The sequence below is a fragment of the Protopterus annectens genome, chromosome 10.part0, assembly GCF_019279795.1.
Source record: "Protopterus annectens isolate FY-2018-M chromosome 10.part0, PAN1.0, whole genome shotgun sequence".
In the NCBI taxonomy this organism is placed as follows: domain Eukaryota; kingdom Metazoa; phylum Chordata; order Ceratodontiformes; family Protopteridae; genus Protopterus; species Protopterus annectens.
In genome coordinates this window covers 35,932,822-35,946,496 of record NC_056744.1, presented here as the reverse complement: position 1 = coordinate 35,946,496, position 13,675 = coordinate 35,932,822, and the positions used below count along the sequence as shown (strand labels likewise).

At 37.1% G+C, this 13,675-nt stretch overlaps 1 protein-coding gene across 1 annotated transcript in view; it reads right to left on the bottom strand.

The window, feature by feature from the left end:
• C1QTNF1 (C1q and TNF related 1) overlaps nt 1-13,352 on the bottom strand; it is a 245,924-nt gene extending 232,572 nt beyond the window's left edge. Inside the window, exon 1 of the mRNA XM_044084992.1 lies at nt 13,146-13,352. The gene's annotated coding sequence lies outside the window, so the exon portion shown is untranslated. The remainder of the gene's footprint in view (nt 1-13,145) is intronic.
• Nucleotides 13,353-13,675: the final 323 nt, after the last annotated feature.

Here is a 13,675-nt window from a genome sequence, read left to right as displayed (position 1 = left end):
ATCGAGATGTATGAAGGAAAGAAACTCATGTAAGGAGTATGTGATACAAATCATGTTTTTTTTTTCTGAGTTCAGCAAAAAAAAAAAAACTGAAAAAGGGATCTCATACATTGACTAGGGCTGTGCCATAAAGAAGGATTTTCTTTTTTAATTACTGGGAAATGGGGAACATATGACAAAATAAATCATATATGCTACACAGAGGTTACATCTAACCAAGCAGTAAAGTATTTAGTGGCAAGCCTAGGGACAGAGGAGAATGTTCCTATTTTCAGGTCTGATTTGCCCTGCACATAGTTTACTCTGTCTTGCAGGTATGTCCCCATTTTCAAGCCTGATTTACCGCTACATGTGATTTATTTATTTTTGGAGGTATGTCCCCATTTTCAGGTACATGATTTATCTATTCATAGAGGTATGTCCCCATTTTCAGGCACATGATTTATTTATTCTTGGAGGTATGTCCCCATTTTCAGGTACATGATTTATCTATTCATAAAGGTATGTCCCCATTTTCAGGCACATGATTTATTTATTCTTGGAGGTATGTCCCCATTTTCATGTACATGATTTATCTATTCATAGAGGTATGTCCCCATTTTCAGGTACATGATTTATCTATTCATAGAGGTATATCCCCATTTTCAGGCACATGATTTATTTATTCTTGGAGGTATGTCCCCATTTTCATGTACATGATTTATCTATTCATAGAGGTATGTCCCCATTTTCAGGCACATGATTTATTTATTCTTGGAGGTATGTCCCCATTTTCAGGTACATGATTTATCTATTCATAGAGGTATGTCCCCATTTTCAGGCACATGAGTTATCTTTTCTTGGAGGTATGCCCGCATTTTCAGGCCTGAATAATGACTCCCTATTGAAAGGTCTGTACTCTATATACCAAGTGCCAACATGCCGAAAAAGAGACAGAAACTACAGAAAATGAGCAAGTATCAAACATCACTCTTCTCCTTTTTTGCAGGGAGTGATGTGGGGGCAGACCCCCTACACCCCCAGGGCTTATATATACTAACATCACTATACCTCAGAGAAAAGGGAATATTCTGAGAAATGGTAATCTCAGGCTTTGTATATGTAAGCACATTTCTTCGGCCATTCGGTCTCAGCATTATGACACTTACTAAAGTGGGTCCTGACATTTCAAACAGTTATCTTGATTCACTCCTTTCTGAATCCTCATCATCGTATATGATTTTGAAGCTGTCTACTATACAGAAAACCACATCACAATTTTACGATAGTAGTGACACCAATAATTTAAAAAAGAGGACACACATCTTACGTATCCTTTTTAAAGAAGCAGAAATAAATGACCATGTGGGGTCAAATTTTGCAATGCAGTTCATTAATGTCTACAGATCTTATTCTGCTTTTTTGATACATTTTCCATCATTTTGTCACTCTGTTTTTCAAGCATGTGTTTGTGAGTAGTATCCCATGTTCCTACTAGAAGTGGGAAGTAAGTACTATTTGTTAGTCATATTTTATGCTAATTAGATGTCCAGATATTTGGCTGGATGTACTTACTTTTCAATGGCCTTTGTACCTATTTTCAGTGTCTTCAGGTAGAGACGTATGTTCGGAGACTAGTGAAACTTTAAGAAAGGGGAAGGCAGCAAATTAGCTGGTAGGATAAGGTATGTTTCTTAATAAACTGGTAGGCACAGGAGGACAGCAGTACTGAAGGGACTGACAAGGGTAAGTAAAATTGTCTGGTATCAAATCACACAGGTCATGATATTGTATTAATTTATGTAACTAAACAAGTGCCCTGCTCAAATCAAAACATGGTCAACCATGATACCACTTGGTTGAAAAGATGGGGAAATTCTGCAGCTAATGCTGTTTCAGTAGGGGTACCTGGCTGAAAAGAAATGAATGAGAAAGAGGAAACGGCAGGACAGAGTGAATCTTTGAAGCTGGAGACGGTAATGACAAGGGCAGCTGATAATGAAGTGAACAAACTGTCTGATATGGTTGAATAATTGCACACAGCCATAATTAAAAATAACACATTTCTTGACAGAGTAAATTATGAGGCATGACTGAAGAAAAATTTGCTGAAAACGCAATGAACACACTGGTTACATGTCTGTACCCAGGAAGCATTGAAAACTTCCAAGGTAATTGTGCAGAAATGGACACTGCAACTTGTCCACTGATGTGTTAAGGATGCTGAAATTTAGGTAGAACAGATGTATACTCTGCAAGGGTGATATTCTGTGGTAAAGATATTCAGTATAAAAAAAGCATGTCAACGAGCCTGCATATTGATATTTTGACATGGAATAAATGAAAAAATTACTAATTATGCTGATTCATTTAAGGAACATTCTCTATGAAGAAGATTAAAATGATTTTTTATCATATTTTTAATCTTCTGCCTATACTTGTCCTTTAATTAGATGTCTTGAGAGGCAAATGGAAGGAAGAAGAATACAGACTGCAAGGTAACATTTGAGAAGAAAGCTGCTAGGAGTGTTAAAGCAATAAAGACTGCAAAAGGATTGAAATGTGGAGAGCATTAGGTTGAAAGGGACAGACATTATTCTTTAAGAATGTTACATAGAAAAGGAATGGTAAGGAAGGAAGGAATGAACATGTTATAAAATGGGAAGAGTCAGTAGAAAGCTACAACTGTTAGGCCGAGGATTTGAACAAAATACTCCTCCCAGAGAATCTGGAGCATATATGTCCAAGCGTGCGTGTGCGTGTGTGTGTGTGTGTGTGTGTGTGTGTGTGTGTGTGTGTGCGTGTGTGTGTGTGTGTGTGTGTGTTTATGTCTGTCTGTCTGTCTCTCTGTGTATATGGTACAAGTGAAAAAGGGAAGAAGAGAGAAAGTAAAGGGTGGGGAACACTTGTAACAAGACATAAAATGCAACCAAGCAGTCTGGCAGTTTAGTGGACAGGATTAAGGCTATTAGCTGTGAACCAACTTCAATGTGTAGTCATGGGTTTAGCTACATCAGTCTCCATTTATTAATTGCTTGACACAACACAAGCAATTTAACCACAGTGTCATTTCTGGTCACCTCTACAAAGCGATCCCTATACCTAGATGGTTTACCAAGTCAGTAAAAAAAAGAAACAGGAAAAATACTCCGGTTTAGGTCCTGGGATGCTGACTGACGTGTTAGTGTGACTATAACAGTAATAGATGGATGTTTAAAGTGCTGAAATTTCAAGTTTGCATTGTATTTTTAAGGCATATCAAGTGTCAATTTGTCTTTCCTTTCATAGTAAGGATGAACTTATCTGATGCATGTGTAATGCTTGCTTGACTGCAACAATGTTTGTATTATATTTTGTGAAGACATGTTTTTTTTTTTTTTTTTTTGGATGAGGTAGTGTATGTTCAGTGTGAGTCTGAAATATTGCAAATCAGAAAAGTTGCCTAATACTATGAAGTATCCATTTTGCAGATAAGTTATTTTTCCAGGACAGAAGACAGTTTTTATAGATTGGGGGAAGTTGAGGGAAGATAAAACAACAGAATCAGATCTTAATCAACCCTGAAGTGGAATATAGGTCCTCTTACTGGACCTATTTGATATATATATATATATATATATATATATATATATATATATATATATATATATATATATATATATATGTATATCTGTAGAGAGAGGGTGTCTTATGAAATATCAAACACTCACAAGAATGGTCATACAAAGAGTAATCATTTTAGAGGGAATCTAAAATGATCAAAAATATGCAAAATGAAAGTTAATTTTTTTGCAAGGGGACAAGCACCCCTTCACTCCCCCCACACCTCCTGCTAACTATATTTACTAACTCTGACATTGCACAACAGCAGGGTAAGGGTAAATTTATTTACCCTGCTACAACACAATCACATACATGAGGCTACCGGCAAAAACTGCATTAAAAAATATTTGCTAGAATGAGCATTCATTTTTTTTACAACAGTAAAAAGAGTTCACTTATATGAGTATTCGCTATTTCACACAGTAACCACACACACATATTTATATATATATATATATATATATATATATATATATATATATATATATATATATATGTATATTAGTACACAGGTCCACTACATAATCTCGAAATTTTGAAATACCGAATTTCAAAATCTCGAGGCTATATAGCTGAAACCCTTAAATACCGAAAGACCAGAAGCGCGAAATTCAAAATCCTGATGTACGGAGGTATTGAAGTAACTCTTCTGGTGTTGCGGTTTGTGGATGGATAGGTGGAATTCAGGTAAGTATCTATGTGTAATTGTGTTGGTTAGGGGCTTTAGTGTGTGTTAGTGTGTGTTGTGACTGTGATGTGTGTGTGTGTGTGTGTGTGTGTGAAGGAGTGTAAAATGGGCGGGTGTGAGTTTCCCTTGTGTGTCTGTTTGTGCAATCTCAGAGTTAGTATATTTAAGTAGGGGGGTGTGGGGGGGCTCAGCTCCCCACATGGGGGGGTGCAGGGGGCTTGCCCTCCTGCTTATCTGTAGTGTAGGATGATATGTTTGATTGTGGGGGGAACTTGTGTGTATGTGTATGTGTGTGCTGTATGTGTGTTGTACGTTCGGGATTTCAAATTTTGCGCTTCTGGTCTTTCAGTATTTTGGAGTTTTGGCTATATAGTCTCGAGATTTTTAAATTCGGTATTTCAAATTTTGAGATTATGTAGTGAACCCTAGTACACACACATTTATATGCACACATACATCACACACATATTTTTGACTAACATCATACATGTCACCTGTTTAGCCCATGGGTAATGTTATGAGGTAGGGTCTCCATTCCCTAGGAAAGGGTCTTTATTGCATCATAAACAGTAAAAAACACCAAGTTTCATGAATATAGACAAACCACTTAAAACCAAATGTGAAAAAAGACTAAAAAAATGACTGTCCACACAAATACTGTAGTTGAGCGCTTTCTTTCATTTTAATATAAACAAACTTCTTCAGAACTGACAAACAATCCCAGACATCAATTTAAATACAAAAATATATTATACAACGACCCCCTATTAATATTCCAAAACGTGCACGCTGATTGGTCAGCATGCACATTGTAAATCAGAGTTATAGTAATGGAAAAAGGTCCAGTCGCCCGGACTTTTTCCATTAGTATAACTCTTTTTTTGCAGCAACGGAGAACGCAAGATCTCCCTTGCTGTTTAGATACTGTCTCGCTATGTTAAAGGAATTTAACATAGCGAGACAGCTTTAAAAAAAGTAACAGAGCTCTTCCTATCTCCGTTGCTTTTTTTAAAGGTGTCTCGTTATGTTAAATGGGTATAACATAGCAAGACAGCTTTAAAAAAGCAACGGAGATTCTCTGTTGCTTTTTTTAAAGCTGTCTCACTATGTTAAACTCCTTTAACATAGCGAGACAGTTTGTAAAAAGAAACGGAGATAGGAAGAGCTCTGTTACTTTTTTTAAAGCTGTCTCGCTATGTTAAATTCCTTTAACATAGCGAGACAGTGTCTAAACAGCAAGGGAGATCTTGCGTTCTCCGTTGCTGCAAAAAAAGAGTTATACTAATGGAAAAAGTCCGGGCGACTGGACCTTTTTCCATTACTATAACTCTGATTTACAATGTGCATGCTGACCAATCAGCATGCACGTTTTGGAATATTAATAGGGGGTCGTTGTATAATATATTTTTGTATTTAAATTGATGTCTGGGATTGTTTGTCAGTTCTGAAGAAGTTTGTTTATATTAAAAGCATACGCATGCGCAGTACATCAGAACTGCCAACGAATATCAGACAGCTGTGGAAGGGCAGCAAGGAGGCATTATACAATGCCATTATTTAAGAAAAATAATAATTTTTTTTCTTAAATAATGTCATTGTATAATAGCAATAACCCACTTCTGGGTGTGGGTAATGCTGGATTTCATCGTTGCCTTTGTTTGGCCACTCGGGCTTCGCCCTCATGACCAAACCACACCAACCGTGGGTAAATCCAGCATTACTCACACCCAGGAGTGGGTTATTGCTATATTAATTAACAGCCCAATCAGCTTCCATTCAGCAAATTACTTAATTCTAATTAATTAAGTAATTTGATGAATGGAAGCTGATTGGGATATTAATTAATATATTTTTGTATTTAAATTGATGTCTGGGATTGTTTGTCAGTTTTGAAGAAGTTTGTTTATATTAAAACGAAAGAAAGCACTCAAATGCAGTATTTGTGTAGACAGTCATTTTTTAGTCTTTTTCCATGTTTGGTTTTAAGTCTTTATTGCATCATGCAGGAGAAGGACCAAAGTCTAGGTATTCAGCAGCCTTATAGGCTGTCATATAAGTGACTGTGGTGGACTTTTTTATATGTACCCTTAATCTTTACCTCATAAACCAATTAATACACCTGTGCATGCTTCCATGGCAGCCATGCTGGATAAGGATATTGGTCTGATGAAGTTCCTGATTTAACAGGGATGAACGCACGTATTTCTATTCATTTATTCTATTAAAAGAGTTTTTGCATGAGCTATTGGTTGCTGACCTGTTTTTTATAGGAGGGCTTGTTTCTGTTACATTAGTTGGTGGATTTGGAGTTGTTCGTGGATAAGGATATTGTCAACCTAGGTGCTCACTATGACACTCACTGGTCCTCCTCTATTCTCATGGCATCTATTAGTGAAAAGTCATTTGGTGGATCATAACCACTTCCTTCTTCCCATGAGAGGAGGCCTAAGCTGTGGTAACCCTCTCATCTGTTCTCTTCACCTACGTGAATTACAAGCAGCAGTCTAATCACTTGCAGTACAAACAGTCTTTCTCTACCTGTACCAGTGGGCTGGTCACTTGTATACATGTTTCTCGATAAAAGATATGCTCCAATAACAGAGGGTTGAGGACTGAAATATGTTGCACAGTTGCACAATTAGGGATTCAGAGAGTGTATTGGTTGGCTACTGGCCAGATAACTTTTCTGTGGTAGTAATGAAAAAATGCAAAGTTTGGCTTCATTCTTGTTGACAAACTACTTTTAGAACCATAAACAGCATGGGATGATGCTTCGGACATCATGGCAAACCAAACCAAAACTATAGTATGACTATGTCATTGCGGGCTTTGAAGGAAAGTATTATATCTGTGTAATATATTTAGTCAGGTTGAAAGTAAAGTTAACAGATATGTGAGTGACTACAAATACAGCAAAACAAGACAGTAATGGACTGAGGTAAAACTCAGATTAAAATGTCTCAGTAGGACAATTACCACTAAGGCCAAAATTCTTAATTTAGTGGCCTTTAGTTATATGTTCCTTTGTTAATCAGGTAAGTTTTATATGGCTCTGTATTTCACGCTGATCTTTTAGAGATTGGTCTGTCTATACATTCCAAAAAGGCCAGTGGTGATATGACATTCCAAAGCATTTCAGTGTGGAAGAATTCAGGGAAGCAAACAAACCATGTGAAAATTATAAGTGGACCTTGCAAATGGATGGTATAATGTAAAAGCTGTAAACATTCCACCCTTACCCATCTCAAATTGTTCTAGATGGCTGAAAGGAGTCAGATATAGCCACGTTCACTTACATTGTTTACAAACAAATTAAATTACTTTAAAAATCTTTGCAGCTTGGTTTTAATATTAAAAAATAGGAGACTGCATGCTCTAGACAAAAATTCATAGGAAGACTTACATGATGCTGGGGTACAGTTAGAGACGTGGATGACATATGGTTTGAGGTGCTGTTATCCAAAGCTATAAACAACAGGTTAGTAATACAAGTCCGATAAAGGCAAATAAAATTCAGGACTGCACTGTAAAAAAGTGTGAAAGATTAACATTTGGTAGAAAAACAAAAGCCCTGCCACTCTCTTGGGTTTTTACTAAAACCACACCTGGAATAGTTAGTATGCATTCTGTGACCCTTATTATTGTGGGTAATATAGATTACTGAACAATGTACCAAACAAGCTACAAAGTTGATTTCAGTGTGGAAGGATAGAATTGTGAATAAATGCTCAAGTAATGCTTTATGATCATGTTTTAGGACAAAAACAACCAAAACATAATAACAGTAATAGTAATGTAACAGTAACAATATTAATAAGAGGGCTATGATCAGGTCTCTGACTATAACCACATTATATGTGTTCAAGACATGGATGTGATGAAATTCACCTTGAGAGTAAAATCAGAAGATGCTTAAAACAGAGACAGAATGGAAAATGGCAGAACAGGTTAGTGGCTTCAAGTATCTAGAAAATTTGGTTCAGGAGAAGGAAAGTTTGAATGATGTCACCAAAGTTAGAAGCAGAGGTGTTGCAGCTAACTGGCACAGAATTTCAGGGGTGTGTGACAGAAGAATGCCAAAGAAGTTGAAAGGAGAGGTGTATAAAGGAATGGACCAACTAGTCCTTCTGCAGAGTGAAGGCAGAGCATCTGACAAGGCTAGAGGCGATGGAGATAATGTCTCTAAGGTGGTAGGATGTGCAAATTAACCCCAGTTGAAAGAAAGGTCAACGGGAACAGGGTACTGTGGTTTGGTCACATGTGCAGCAAAGCAGAAAACAGTTTGGGAAAGTAGATTTGGGACATACCTGAATTTGGCAAGCAGAGATGAGGATATCCAGCGAAAGAATGGATGGACTGTATGAGACAGGACCTGAAACAGCTGGACATGACTTTCAAAGAAGGTATAAGAGTGTCTCTGAACTGAGAAGTGGCTTGTCTTTTTGTTATTAAGTAATTACTATATCTAGAATGCCATCACTGACAAGTTAGTCAACAAGATGACATTGGATCTACTACACACGAGCAGAAGAACTGAGCCCTGAACTAAAATTACTACTGAAAATTGCAGGTTCAGGGCACAACATAGCAGTGTCATAGTTCTGAGAGGTAGCTGTGTGCAAATCAAATGGCAAAGCAAAGTGTTCCTATTGTCATGATGTGTGAATGATGTTCTAAGACTGGATATCAAAGCAAGTTTACTACTTAACTGCATATGGAACACTTGAAGCTAAGGCTTCTATGCTTCCCATAAAATGATCTTAGAACAATGTTTTGCAGCCTGTTCTTACTTCATTTCACCTAATGTTTGCTTTCTAAACTTTGTGTAGTTCTATGTGATTTCACACAAATGCAAATGGAGGTTATGTGTCTAGCATGCTCCACCAGTAAAGAAAAGTCATACAAATAAGGTGAATATCTTAAGAAGAGATACGAAATGTAATACCACTAATATTTTGTAACCATAATTTTCAATCTATTAAGTATAAGTCTTGTGGCATGATGGTTCCACAGTTTTGTTCTCTGCACCACCAATAGTGACGTGGCAGCATGATTTTCAGGTTGGCACTGAGAGTTGAATCAGCATTAGTTATAAAAATCCCATGGTCAAACCACACAATGGGAATGCTGATCCTGGCTGATCCATTCATTTTGCTTTGACAAATTTCACCTTGTAAAATATGGAGAATAACAGCGATATAAAGCATCTGTTCATCTCCTGTGGATTTCATGTTTCAGTGTGCTGTACTACCTGTCACATCCACCAACAATTTTTGGTATCTAGTGGCTGCCTCATCCTAATACCCAAAGGAAGGAGAAATCTTTTTGAACTATGTATCAAAAGACATTCAGTCATTGTGATGTTATGCTTGCTCTGATGCCTGTCTTTTTAATCCCTTGTTTATGTAACAGCTCAGTGAATTAAAAATTCTTTCTGCATTTGTGCATTATTACTATTTTGTCTTTTTTCTTATCATTTCCAAGATTTAAGATTCTACAGGATATATATGTTCTATGTAAATATTGTAAATAATTTTCTCTCTCACTAATGTATTTGTAGTTGTAATCCACATAATATTTTTTTCTATGTAAATATTGTACAGAATTTTTCACTTGGATTTGCATTGTTATTTCTAAATGTTTCATCTTACTATACACTTCTGTATCTTTAACTTCATTTTGTACTGTGGAGTTTTTCTCCCCGGGCCTCAACTGAAAACAGGTTCGCTAGGCCCAGTGGACTTCCCGGTCATAAAAATGGAAATAAATAAATAAATATAAATAATATTCTTATTACACTCTGCTCCATAAGTACCTTCCTTGGTCCTGACCATTCTATAAGTGCCAGTATTAACCACTAGATCAGAATTTATTCTTGACCACCACTGTCCCTTTGGCCATTGAGATACTCATGCACTAATGTCTATTCATGTGGTTTTTCCTAAAGGCTAGTTCCTGCGATCATTTAAATGTCTTCCTACCAGCCCATATAATCCCTGCGCTAGTTATATTATCATCACACAGCACCTGATTGTAGGAAAGAATAATAATTATGCCCACCAAACTACCCAAAAGCCCATGGAGATAAATAAGTATGTCAGAAAAAAAACAAATAAATAAGTAAATCATCTGTGGACTAATGTACCCTTAAATGTTTCACAATGGAAAGTTTCATTGGGTGTATACAGAAATTGCTGTGAAATAATACAGACTGAGTAAACATGTATTAAAGCTGCATGGTATGAAATTGCTTTGTAAGTCAGTCTGCAAAGGTCTAGAACAGTGTATGTGTTCCATCTGAGAATAAAAGAAATGCACTGATCTGCCTCTTGACCCGGTGAGGAATTACAACATGAAACTATCCAAATGATAGCCCAAAGAGTACTATATATAAAACAAAATCCAAACACTATTAAAATAACAGTACTGACACTTTCAGGAACTGAGTACTTTTTTCTTAGTTTTATTAGCTGCAAAAAAATATAAAAGACTGATGAAGTTTCAGAGATTTGTCAGGAGAGAAAACATTTATTGATTGCTGACTTTTTTTTTATTTTTTTTTTTTTAGTTTTAATGTTTGTTAAAGAATCCGTGGTGGTGCAGTGGTAGCGTTGTTGCCTCATAGCAAGAGGTTCTCCCGTTCGATTCTTGGCTGGAGTGCTGGGAGTGCCTTCTGTGTGGAGTCTGCATGTCCTCCCCGCGATTGGGTGGGCATTCGAAAGACATGCGTAAATGGGCGTGCCTTTGTTGAAGGTTGGGCGTTGAGCTGGCACCTCGGCGTTCATGAAAAATCTACTGTCAATCATTAGCAGACTGGAGTTCCGGTGTGGCGACCTCTAACCGGGAAAAAACGAAAGACAACAACAACTGTTTATTTTGTTTCATTTTCATATATAATAAAAAAATTCATAATTCCTGAAAATGTCAGCACTGTATTTTTTAGTTTATAATCAGGAATGAATTTGAACTTATCCGTCACTTACTACACACTTACTTCATGAGAAAAATACAGCGAAAGAGTACAAGAAAAAAATCTAATAACTATTCCATAACATGTGTTGCCATGAAGTGTTATAGGTCAGCACAGTTTAATATATTTTATAATGCAAAGCATTACAGGAAGAATATGCAGGTTCATAAATAGACTGAGGAAAAAAAACTGCAGGGTGCCAAATGATTTCTAAGTGTACTTAGCAAATGCCAGTTACAGTTGATACAATTTTTCAAACTTTTTTGATCTTATCTGCACCCAACAGATAAATTTTGCATCAGAAAGAAACCAGCTTGCAACTTCTTTGTTTTTATGATCAGAAGTGCTGATATTATGACTCTCAGGGCACAGAGGTTTACAGTCCAGAGCGGAACCCAGATAACCTGTGTTTGACTTGCGGCACATGTGCTACAGGGACCAGACAGGAGACAATAAGAGTGATGCAATTGCAGCATGAAAAGCATGGCGAGCGCAGTGTTGGAAGTAGTGTTCCACTTAATCTGGAAGCACTTGTGCATCTCCCAAAGGCAGGTGTAGTAGAGCTTGCAACACTGCCATGAGAGTGAGCTAGGGCATAAAGGAAAAACACTCCATGGTAGAGCAATGATGCTACATCAGAGTCTTCATTCTCCTTACTGGCCCCTGACCTAGGTTAGGTAGGGCCTGAGGGAGGCTATAGTGGGTTTATTAGATCTGGTGAATGAAGAGATGAGGTGGTGACAGCTAATGGTCAGCTGCAGGGAGCCAAAAAGTAAAAAAAAAAATAAATAAATAAAAAATAAAAAAGTATAGGTATTATCTGCCATGTTGTTCAAGTTTGTTCTTTTGATGCATTTATTTACTGGGATAGTCTGATTGGGACATGGCCTGGAGAGTAAAGCTTCACAATAAAATGTGAACAGTAATTTCACATAAGACCACTTTCTGTAGCAACTGTGGCAGGTTTAGCCACCCGGTGGGTATGAACCTTGGCTGTAGGTGATTACCATTGTTGAAGTGAAACCCTTACCCTACATGCAAAGTTGGAAAAAAATGGTTGTTGATGTATGAATTTACAAGATTTTTTGGGGGGGGTTCTTCCCCCTTTACACACACACACACACACACACACACACACACACACACACACACACACACACACACACACTCCTTCTCTCTCTGTCTGCTGTCAGCCTTGGTCTGAAACTTCTCCTCAATCTCTTTCAGTAAGAAATTGGGCACTAGTAGACAAGGAACATTATAGTGCAAGCTTGACAATAGGTGAAGAACAGATCAGGATGACCTGTTATGGTACCATCCTGAAAATTAATAAGCAAAAGAGATTCCTGTAAATGACTATTACACTCCAAAGTTCAAGCCCAACAAGGCTAGAAAAATTACCAGGAATACCGGATAAACTACTGATCGTTTCTTTTATTATTTGACAAGTACTACGGAGACACAACTTGGTTTAGCGCTTTCATCTAGATAACTAGATTTCCTGAAAATTGTGGAAGACTGTTTATGTCCTACCCGTATTCAAACCCATGACAGACATGCAATGATATCTATGAAGAAATATCCCACACTGAACTGCTGGTTTGCTCTCACACTTATTTGTTGCAGGATTAGAGTACCCAGTCTCTGCTTAGAGAGGTACTCTAAGCAAAGGATCCCTTCCAACTGCTCCAGTGAGGGAGCAAAAATTCAACTTAGTTCCCACATCCCTGTTAAGTGTCTCTAACAGCTACTTCTTCTGACCTCCAGCAGATGACTGGATTCCAACTGTGATTTAGAAACTCGTTTTCTAGTTATCTTGTATTTATCTTCAGAAGGAGTTATTTTCATGACAACACATACATTAACACCATGATTACTATAAACTTGTGTAGAATGCTGCCTTACCACTACTGCTCAATTTGTCTTTGTTCTTCTGAAGTTAATGCTGTATTCTTTCTGCAGTTCACTGGCTGTCCTTCATGGACACACCTTGGCACTTCCTTTGTCTTCTTTTATAATTTGTTCCTGACAGTTCACTGAAAAAGTTCTGAATGTGGCTCCTAAACAGGATATCCGTGATGTGTACTCAGATAAACTCAACTGTAGCACTCTTCCTGGTAAAAGAATGGATAAAAGAAACATAACATATGAGGTCAGTCAAAACCAGTCAATGCTTTTCTCTTTTTTGCTCACAATTTATACTCATGTTCTGCAACTTGGTCAAGCAGTAGATATAAAAGGATACCATATTCACCAACGCAAAAAGAGATTTTTTTTTTCACTAGCCTTTCAGACCATGTGAAAGTCTAATCCAATTTTAAATTTTCATATGAAAAGTATTTGTAGTAGATGACTGCAAAAACAGTAGCTGTCCAACCAACATGTATAATATTTACTTATCCTCTTCTGGGTCTCCAGCAGCATGAGGAAAATTA